This window comes from Bidens hawaiensis, unplaced genomic scaffold, assembly GCF_021521415.1.
Source record: "Bidens hawaiensis isolate Kalapana, Puna unplaced genomic scaffold, B.hawaiensis_p1.1 tig00022515_1, whole genome shotgun sequence".
Taxonomy (NCBI): Eukaryota; Viridiplantae; Streptophyta; class Magnoliopsida; order Asterales; family Asteraceae; genus Bidens; species Bidens hawaiensis.
Window position 1 is genome coordinate 179,529 of NW_027493507.1, and position 9,136 is coordinate 188,664.

Consider the following 9,136-nt stretch of genomic DNA (forward strand, 5'->3'; position numbering starts at 1 on the left):
GGATGATCAAATGGTTGATCAAAACACACAAAACATTCGCAAATCTGGTAGAGTTAGCACCCCACCTGAGAGATATGGATTTTTCATGGATGGATACTACATGGTTGATTCGGATGAACCCACCACATACCGAGATGCAATGTCGCAATCTGATTGTGACAAATGGCTAGAAGCCATGAATGTTGAGATGCAATCCATGCATGACAATCAAGTATGGGACTTGGTTGCTCCACCTCTAAATTCCAAGCTGGTTGGAAGTAAGTGGGGTTTCACGAAGAAAACTGATATGCATGGAAACTTGGATACTTATAAAGCTAGACTTGTAGCAACAGGTTTCACTCAAACTCAAGGGGTTGATTATGATGAAACTTTCTCGCCCGTCGCGATGCTAAAGTCTATAAGGATATTGTTTGCCATAGCCGCATATTATGACTACGAGATATGGCAAATGGATGTCAAAACTGCTTTTCTAAATGGGCATCTTAATGAAGATGTTTATATGGTTCAGCCTGAAGGTTTTGTCGATCCACAACATCCTAACAAAGTATGCAAGTTGAAGAAATCAATCTATGGATTGAAACAAGCATCCAGAAGTTGGAATCACCGTTTTGATGATGAAGTTAAGAAATTTGGATTCATCAAAAACGCTGATGAAGCTTGTGTGTATAAGAAAGCTAGTGGGAGCATCATAACCTTTCTGGTATTATATGTCGATGACATATTACTGTTTGGAAATGACATTCCAACCTTGGAAGGTGTGAAAGCCTGGCTTGGAAGCTGTTTTTCCATAAAGGATCTTGGTGAAGCCGCCTATATTCTGGGAATAAGAATCTATAGGGATAGATCAAGGCGGTTGATAGGTTTGAATCAAAGTGCATACATTAACAAGATCTTGAAAAGGTTCAAGATGAAAAACTCTAAGAAAGGTTTGGTACCTATTCAAAGAGGAACAATTGCCCAATATGATCCATTCAGGTTTTTATTTTAATTTTCTTTTTAAATATCTTTTTTATATTAACGACATGGAAGAGCCAGTATGATGCATATGATCCTTATATGGAGACTTGATATGTATCATATTGCCCAATATGATCCATGTCACACCCGGACCAAAGGCGGCGGAACATGCCGGGGTGCAACGTGATTGGACAAATACACAAGACACTATTTAAAGTGACAATATTTAATCAACTCATTTTATTTCAGAAATCAATAAACAACACATCTCGTTCATACAAACAAATTGAATACAAGTAAACAATTATATTGTTCGTTTTACTAATATTCTAATAGTCTTGGTAACGTTTTCGTCAAGTCCTCGAGTCAACAAAAGTAAAAAACATTTCATAGAATAAAGTTTATTAACACAAAGGTTGGTGAGCAATTCATAAGTTTGAGCATATAAGTATATAGTGATAAAATGCCACAAAACTTGTATACGAAACGATAAATAAAAGCAATAACTTGGATAAATAGATATCACTAATAGAATTATGTTAGCGACACCTAGTTATAAGGGGATGCCAAATAGTCTAGGATTTTATAGTTATCGGTAATTGCATTACGTTAACGACACCTTGCTATAAGGGGTTGCGAAATAGACTAGGATTTTATATTTCCACCAACCAAAAGCGATAAACACATAGGCATATAATCATAGAACACCAAATCGAGCAATTATTTAAGTAAAGTATACAATAACGTTTGTGGTTTAAGATTCAAGTATAAAGCATTTAGTCTGAATAAGTATGAAATGTCACCCCAAAACGAAAGATGGAAAATGAGGTATGAAAGTACTCACATTCAAGTATTAAACTTGGTTCGGAAAAAGTCGGGTAAACGAAAGGACGGGTCTAACGAGAAAAACCTAAAAATAAAAATAAAAGCCTTGAATTAGAAAGGTTGTTTTGGAAAATAAAAGACAAGAATGTAAACAATTTAAAGTTTAAGGTTTAAAATGTAACTATTTAAGAAAACTATAATAATAACTCTTTAAAAATGTAAGTTTGCTCGAAACCGGGTTAAAGTATCTAACCTTAATATTTACTTAACCTGTGTTAAGTAATAAGGTGGGTGAAAATGCAAGAATGCAAGTCCCTTTGGAATAAAGATACTAAAACAGGTTTTAACGAGTGTTTCAGGTTGTTTGTTCGGATCTTGATAACTGGTCAAACCCAAAGTCAACTTTCCAAAAAAACGTATGTTATGAGATAACTCAATAAAAATCTAATAATACTTAACCAAGTATGTAGTTCTATTGTTTTAGGACTAACAACGTCCGTTAAGCGAGTGTTCGGTTTTGTCGGTCCAACTTTGTTATAAGATCAAGTTGGATTCAACATTCCAAGTACCTTAAATAATTATTTAAAATCAGTTTGTAAAGTATTTTTAAAGGAATATACAAGTCTTGATAGCTAAAAACACACTTGTGTGCCTTAAGCGAGTGAAAATCGGTTTAGTTCGGTTTGGTTCGGTTTCCATCTCACAATAAGTTCATAGATGGTTTCCACATGCACAAATATCAAAGAACTTGTTCATGTGCCATTACCGGCGGTGATCCCGGTTTATCATGATGTCCTTCCAGGTGAAGGCGGGGCTCATGCTGACGATCTGATCGATCATGATTTACCACCGTCACCTCAGCCACAGCCGCAACAACCTCAGTATCCTCAACACGTCTATTTGGAATTGCCTCTGATTGCACGGCACTCGCTCAGGACTATGGTCGCCGGATCGACCACATTGAAGACTTGTTTGGGTGCGCGGTTGAGACATTGAATGATTTGAGGCCCACAGATTACAGGAACGACCACTACCATTGCCACAATCTGACGGCGGGTTAGGATCCACCGGCCGCTCATGACCCGCATGCAGCTCAGGATTCGCCGCCCACTCAGATTCTACAGCCATAACTTACGTTGTTGACTATATTAAATTTCAAATATCAGTTGTAAGTTTGTTATGTATTTACAAACTGATTATATATTTATGCAAATTTTAGTTCATGTCTTTAATGTATGATTAACATGTTCTGAATATTTGGTTAGCTACATATGTAAAATTAAATTAACATAATCACTTAAATAAAATCTATTTTTATAAATAAAATAACTTAAAAAAATAATAGTTTTCTTTTACTACAAAATGACTGATACTTATCACTAAAAATTGTCACATTGTGGTTCATATGGTCCATATCTACCCATATAATACATATTGGTACATATCATCTTGTAATCAACTTCAACATTGATAAAAAAGAATTCATCCGATGGTTCATATGGTCCATATTGACCCGTATGATACATATTGGCAGAACAACCAGACCAAAACTAACAACGGCCAGCTTTTTGTCTGTTAAATAATATGCCTCGTATTGATTAATATGACCCATATCAGGTGTCAAAATAGAAAAATAGCATGTCCGGAGCCTTAAAAAAAACACTCATTTTCATTTACACCAAAGTTTATAAAAAATGGGAAAATGAATTTTAAGATTCCAACATGGACAAGTTATTTGATGTACTTTTGTTAAAATTTCATTTATTCGATTACAATTATCACACAAAACACTTAGTTTCTTAAAAATAAAAGATCTCTGATCCAACAAAAATTAAACAAAAAATTCAGCATTAATAAAAAAAAACACAACGTAACCGCTACATTTGCTGCCTCTTTAGCCTATTACTTTTCTTCATGTCCATTATATGCACATTAGTCCCATAAATTATAACTCTAAACCATTCATCATCAAGACCCCACCGGAGCAATGCCTTTCGCCTTCTCCTTAGCGGCAGCCGAAGCCGCACTAGCAGCAGTAGAAGCCGCTGTCGCAGCAGCGGCCACTGCAGCGTTTGGCGTAGCTGGTGGCACCGGTTTTACCGGTGCAATCATCTTCTGCTCCTGCTGAACGGGTGCGTTCAGTTGAGCAAGAAGCTCTTTTATTTGCTTTCCCGATAACGTCTCGTGTTGAAGCAACGCATTTGCAAGCGCGTGATGCTCTTTATTGTACCTCGTTAGAATATTCTTTGCGTTATTATACGCGCTTTCCAACAACTTTTGAACTTCCTTTTCGATAACAAGTCGTGTTTCGGTGCTCATACTTTTCCCGTTATCGTCATAATTATGTGCCACGACACCAATCTTACTCATACCGTATTTGGTGACCATTTCTCGTGCAAGTCGGGTCGCTTGTTCGAGATCAGACGATGCACCCGAAGTAACTTCATCTTCACCAAAGATTAACTCTTTTGCAACACGACCGCCCATGCAAACATCAAGTCGGGCAAGCATTTCCTTACGGAAAACACTTGTTTCGTCTTTTTCTGGCAACTGAGCCACCATCCTGAGAGCCATGCCTCTCGGGACAATGGTGGCTTTGTGGACTGGGTGGGCCCCGTCCGTGTGTAGGGCCACGAGGGCGTGACCACCTTCGTGGTATGCGGTTAGCTTACGAACTTCGTCGGATATAACCGCTGATTTCCGTTCACTTCCCATCATGATTTTGTCCTTCGCGTATTCTAGATCCGCCATGCTTACTGACTTGGCTCCGTCCATTGCCGCCTTGAGAGCTGCCATGTTTACCAAATTTGCCAGGTCAGCACCGAAAAAGCCAGGAGTTCCTCGCGCCACAACCATTAAATCAACGTCTTCTGCTTTTAAAATCTGTTGAAAACAGGTACAACAATAAATATGAATAAACAATTAGAATCACACGAATAATAATAATATAATAAAGAGTAAATTACACTTTTCGTCCTTCGAATCGTCCTTAAACAAAGGAAATAACATAAAACCACCTTTATTTTATTAAAGGTTGCGTGTTGCATCCTTTACACTAATGAGGGTTAGTTTTTTTTGTTAAGCTGAGCGTATTTTTGTCATTATATCTCTCTAGAGGCTATTTGTGTAATTCTCTTAAAGATTATGATAATTAAACAAACTGATAAGAACCTAATTGGAAGGGTCAATGGAATAGCTACAAATATGGGATTCCAAATTGATCCTCTCGAACAATTGCACAATTAACTTAAGCAATTATCCCAAATTATCTCCATAGTCATCTCTTTTTCTTTGTCGAGTATTTTGATTATGGTGTTCTAGTATTTGGAGATCTGCCTACCTCGAATTAGGCCATCTGACCTTTGTTTTTCCTATCTCAGTTAATCTAATTTTCCAGTTTCTATCACAAACTGGACTTAACGGGAAAAAAATAACGTCAGTTAGTGAAAAAGACGAAACCTACAAACTTTCTAAAGCATAAAGGATGTTTCTTGTTATTTCTTTAGCTTAAAATCGATTTTGAAAAATGAATAAACTTGACAAAAAGTGTAATTTACTATGAAGATAATAAAACAAACCTTTGACATGTGAGATTCCATTATCTGCCTCCTGCCTTCGACATCGGGATTAGGAACCACCACACGGGGTCAAATCGCCCAGGTCTTATAAGTGCCTTATCTAATGACTGAGGGAAGTTGGTTGCTGCAATTACGATAATGCCCTCGTTTTGTTTAAACCCGTCTAACTCAACAAGTAACTGATTCAAAGTCATCTTCATGTACTGTTGGTCTTTAGGGTTTCGGCTTCCGCCAATTGCATCAATTTCGTCTATGAATATTATGCACGGTGACCGTTTCTTTGCTGCGGTGAAAAGGTCTCTGACCCTGCGAGCCCCGACACCAACAAACATTTCTTCGAATTCACTTCTGCTGCATGAGAAAAATGGAAAGCCTGCTTCTCCTGCTATGGCTCTGGCTAGCATGGTTTTGCCCGTCCCCGGTGGGCCCAAGAGTAGTACACCTTTCGGCAGCTTCCCACCAAGACGTATGAACCGCTGTTACATTGTCATTGTTTATAATACTTCAGAAACAATAACAATAAACAAGTAACAAGTAACGAGTAACAAAATAACAACTATGAATATCGAATAACGAATAACGAATAATGAATAACGAATAGCAATATCAATAACAATAAATACATTTTTCAAGGGCATATAATATCACATGATCAGTTTCAAGCCTGTCTCTAGAATTCAAAAGGCTCGCGGCTCACTAAAAATCGGCTCATCTGTAAATGAGTCGAGTCCAAGCCAAGATTGGCTTGGCTCGCCCATTAGCTCGTTTAAATTAAAGCCCAAAAAAATTAAATCCGTATTGAGATTTTTAGTGATAAAAATATTGAAAATTCTTGTTTCACTCGTTTAAAAATAAAGCCAACATTTTTAATATAATATAAATTATAACCCAAACTATAGTCCTTTGAGCAAGACAAAATGAGTGGTATCCCATATGCATCTGCTATAGGATCCATCATGTATGCCATGATTTGCACTAGACCGGATGTGTCATGCGCCTTGAGCATGACAAGTCGATACCAACAAAATCCGGGAACTAGCCATTGGATGGCTGTTAAGAGCATATTGAAATACCTTAGAAGGACTAAGGATATGTTTCTAATATATGGCTCTGGTGAGGAGGAACTCGTTGTAAAGGGTTATACTGATGCGAGTTTCCAAACTGATCGAGATGATTCTCGATCACAATCGGGATACGTTTTCGTTCTCAATGGTGGTGCTGTCTCATGGAAGAGTGCAAAACAAGACGTGGTAGCTTTATCCACCACTGAATCTGAATACATTGCCGCCTCCCTGGCAGCTCAAGAAGCTGCATGGATTAGAAAGTTCATTGCTGATCTAGGAGTGGTTCATACCATTCAGGACCCTCTAGAGATCTTTTGTGACAACGAGGGTGCAATTGCTCAAATCAAGGAACCCCGCGCACATCAAAAGACTAGGCACATTGAGCGGAGATTCAACTACATAAGGGATGAAGTTGAAAAGGGAAAGATATGTATTCGCAAAGTTCACACTGATCAAAACATTGCGGACCCACTCACGAAACTCCTTGAAAGGCCGAAGCGTGAGAGTCATACTTGCGCCTTAGGACTTCGATATTCTAGTGATTGGATTTGATCAAAATTTGTATTTGGATATTGGAACAATTTTATTTTAACTCAATCATATGGTTTTGGTTATGGTCATGTTTTTGAGTTATGTTCCATTTTAGTATGTTTAAATCCGTGAATAATTTGAATTATTCTAAACGTCCGTAGTCGTTCATATTTGTGGGAACAAATGTGAAAGTAAGACTATTATGAACTTGGATTGGTAGATATTCATGAGGTATGAATATAGCAAAGGGTTGCTGCCAAGGTTCATAGATATTTATGGGATAAATATTGGACTGACCCGCTCTTAAATTTACTACATGGAATCCTTGGGATTTGTGATCATAAGTTAATTTGAGTAAAGGCGAACTTCATAGTATCCTCCGACCTGAGATACATATTGGGTCTTGATATTCATCGACTATTATGCTTTGATTTAGTTCTTCGCTGCTCTGATATATGTCAGTACATAAGGCTAAGTTCAAGTATAGTACAAGGTAATAGTGAGAGACGTATGTAGTCAATATGGGATTTGTCCCTCTTATTCAATGAGAGTTAAATGTCTAAGGCCTGACAAGTTAAATCAACAGAGAATGATCACTCTGTGTCTCTGGATTTAACATGACATTTGTGGCAAACGGATAAATGATAGTTTCACCTAAATCATTTTCAAGTATGGGACTTGAAAGGGATGATGTTATTGAATGGCACTTCGTCATACGTATTAGGGGTAGTAAACCGTAGTTAGGCGGTATTTGCTACTTGCATCAATCTTCTATGTATCTTGTGCATGTGGGAGATTGTTGGACTCGGTCTGCCCAAGAGACATATTAAATTGATGTGGCTAGTACGTTATGATCCAAGTCGGGTCATACCCAATAACAAGCTAGACAAACACCGATAATATTCGTTCATATATGATGTGATCATAACAAATGAATATTAACACTTGAGTTATTTGGAAAGGGGTTTCTAAATAAAATGTACTTGTGTAATAAACAAATCATATGGATGATTTATGTTTTATGAAAGAACATTACATAGTGTTATTTAAGTTGGTTAAATAACAATATGTGAATAATAATAACCAAGCATGTCTCTTAACATATAATAGGTTTTATAAGTTATAAGTTATAAACTTATAAAAGTATATATGTATGGATATATATATATATATATATATATATATATATATGTTTAAAGTTTTATAAAAGAAAAAGATAATAACTCTTTCAAATGTAATATTATTATATGTTTGAGTGGAGACATGCAAGGTGAGTGGAGACATGCAATGGTTATTATTGGTGGAGAGAAAGATGCCTTTATATAAAACCAAGTCTTTCTCTTTCATTCTTTCATAACACACATAATTTCCAAGTAAACTTTTCTCTCTTCCTCTCTTGGGTATTTTCATCCAACATAAGAAAAGAAGAAGAAAATTTCAAGTGCAAATCCTAGCTAGAAGTGGTGTGTTGTTGAAGCTTGGGGTATGCTAGCTTGAGGAGCTTCCATATTCAAGTTCTTACCTTTCAATCATCATCTCTTTCACCCGGTTTTGTCATATTGAAAGGTAGTAGTAACATGCATGGACTTATAGTGACATTCATGTATTTGATAGTGTGTAATTCGTATTTGGATCCGGGTTTGGGTTTTGCATGTTTAAAAATTGGTTTTATACATATCATATTAACAAGATCTAAAACTTTTATATCCGCTGCGTTTTTGGTAAAATAGGGATTTTATCACTTTAATAATCTTGTTAAAACCCAACAGGGTTCTTTCTCAAATCCTCTTTTACCTGTTCAGCCCATTTCTTGGCAGCCATAGAGGCAATTGACTCACCAATTTCCTCTTCAGGAATCATACCCGTATTCACATTGGCTGGTTCAGCAGTTTCAGATGTTTGACTTTGGGATTGAAACATGCTTACTACCAAAGCCAAAGAGTTGTCCACTTCCTCAACCCTGCTCATTTTGATCAGTTCTTCTATAACTTCTTGTTCAGCCTCATCTTCAGTCAGTTCTTTTTCAATGTTGGCTTGTCTGATCAGATTTTCTTGCTCTGCTATTTCTTCTGGAGTCAGTGATAGGGCTATTTTCTCCCTCTCCAAAGTTTCTTTGATTATTCTTTCTTGCTCTTCAAGAGCAGCAGCAGCAGCATCATCTTTAAAAGTTACATCTTCCTC

General features: G+C 36.9%; 1 pseudogene across 1 annotated transcript; it reads right to left on the minus strand.

Annotated features, from left to right (window-relative positions):
• Positions 1 to 3,706: 3,706 nt before the first annotated feature.
• LOC143565740 (ATP-dependent zinc metalloprotease FTSH 4, mitochondrial pseudogene) lies at positions 3,707 to 8,923 on the minus strand (annotated as a pseudogene). The gene is made up of 3 exons (XR_013141121.1): positions 8,750 to 8,923; positions 5,361 to 5,836; positions 3,707 to 4,665 (listed from the first exon to the last, which is right to left on the minus strand). The product of XR_013141121.1 is annotated as an ATP-dependent zinc metalloprotease FTSH 4, mitochondrial pseudogene (transcript).
• Between the last annotated feature and the right edge of the window lie 213 nt (positions 8,924 to 9,136).